A 1,812-nucleotide genomic window follows, 5' to 3' on the forward strand; every position below is an offset into this window, starting at 1 on the left:
TGTTGTTCTTGTTGTTCATGTTGTTGTTGTTCTTGTTGTAGTTGTTGTTTTTGTCCTTGTCCTTGTTGTTCTTGTTGTTGTTGTCCTTGTTGTTCTTGTTGTGCTTGTTGATCTTGTTGTTCTTGTTGTTCTTGTTGTTCTTGTTGCTCTTGTTGCTCTTGTTGCTCTTGTTGCTCTTGTTGTTCTCGTTGTTCTTGTTGTTCTTGTTGTTCTTGTTGTTCTTGTTGTTCTTGTTGTTCTTGTTGTTCTTGTTGTTCTTGTTGTTCTCGTTGTTCTTGTTCTTCTCGTTGTTCTTGTTGTTCTTGTTGCTCTTACTGTTCATGTTGTTCTTGTTGTTGTTGTTGATGATGTTGTCCTTGTTGTTCTTGTTGTTCTTGTTCTTCTTGTTGCTCTTGTTGTTCTTGTTGTTCTTACTGTTCATGTTGTTCTTGTTGTTGTTGTTGATGATGTTGTCCTTGTTGTTCTTGTTGTTGTTGTCCTTGTTGTTCTTGTTGTGCTTGTTGTTCTTGTTGTTCTTGTTGTTGTTGTTGACGATGTTGTCCTTGTTGTTCTTGTTGTTGTTGTCCTTGTTGTTCTTGTTGTGCTTGTTGTTCTTGTTGTCCTTGTTGTTCTAGTTGTTCTTGTTGTTCTTGTTGTTCTTGTTGTTCTTGTTGTTGTTGTTCTAGTTGTCCCTGTTGTTGTTGTTCTGGTTGTTCTTGTTGTTCTTGTTGCTCCGGTTGTTCATGTTGTTGTTCTTGTTGTTGTTGTTGTTCTTATTTTTGTTGTTGTTGTTGTTGTTTTTCTTGCTGCTCTTGTTCTTGTTCTTCTTGTTGTTCGTGCTGGTCATGTTGTTCTTGTTGTTCTTGTTGTTGTTGTTATTGTTGTTGTTGTTGTCCTTGTTGTTCTTGTTGTTCTTGTTGTTCTTGTTGTTCATGTTGTTCTTGTTGTTCTTGTTGTTCTCGTTGTTCTCGTTGTTCTCGTTGTTCTCGTTGATCTCGTTGATCTCGTTGTTCTCGTTGTTCTCGTTGTTCTCGTTGTACTCGTTGTTCTCGTTGTTCTCGTTGTTCTCGTTGTTCTCGTTGTTCTCGTTGTTCTCGTTGTTCTCGTTGTTCTCGTTGTTCTCGTTGTTCTCGTTGTTCTTGTTGTTCTTTTTGTTCTTGTTGTTGTTGTTGTTCTTGTTGTTGTTGTTGTTGTTGTTCCTGTTGTTCTTGTTGCACTTGTTGCTCTTGTTGCTCTTGCTGCTCTGGTTGTTGATGTTCTTGTTGTTAACGTTGTTGTTGTTCTTGCTGTTCTTGTTGTTCTTGTTGTTCTTGTTGTTCTTGTTGATCTTGTCGTTCTTGTTGCTCTCGTTGCTGTTGTAGTTCTTGTTGTTCTGGTTGTTGTTGTTCTTGTTGTTCTTCTTGTTCTTGTTCTAGTTGTTCTTGTTGTTGTTGTTCTGGTTTTTCTTGTCGTTCTTGTTGTTCCGGTTGTTCTTGTTGTTCTTGTTGTTCTTGTTGCTCTTGTTGTTCTTGTTGTTCATGTTGTTCTTGTTGTTCTTGTTGTTCTTGTTGTTCTTGTTGTTCATGTTGTTCTTGTTGTTCTTCTTGTTGTTGTTCTAGTTGTTCTTGTTGTTGTTGTTCTGGTTGTTCTTGTTGTTCTTGTTGTTCCGGTTGTTCTTGTTGTTCTTGTTCTTGTTCTTGTTGTTCTTGTAGTTGTTGTTCTAGTTGTCCTTGTTGTTGTTGTTCTGGTTGTTCTTGTTGTTCTTGTTGTTCTTGTTGTTCTTGTTGTTGTTGTTCTAGTTGTCCTTGTTGTTGTTGTTCTGGTTGTTCTTGTTGTTCTTGTTGCTCCGGTTGT

This window comes from Megalopta genalis, unplaced genomic scaffold (assembly GCF_051020955.1).
Source record: "Megalopta genalis isolate 19385.01 unplaced genomic scaffold, iyMegGena1_principal scaffold0035, whole genome shotgun sequence".
Classification (NCBI taxonomy): Eukaryota; Metazoa; Arthropoda; class Insecta; order Hymenoptera; family Halictidae; genus Megalopta; species Megalopta genalis.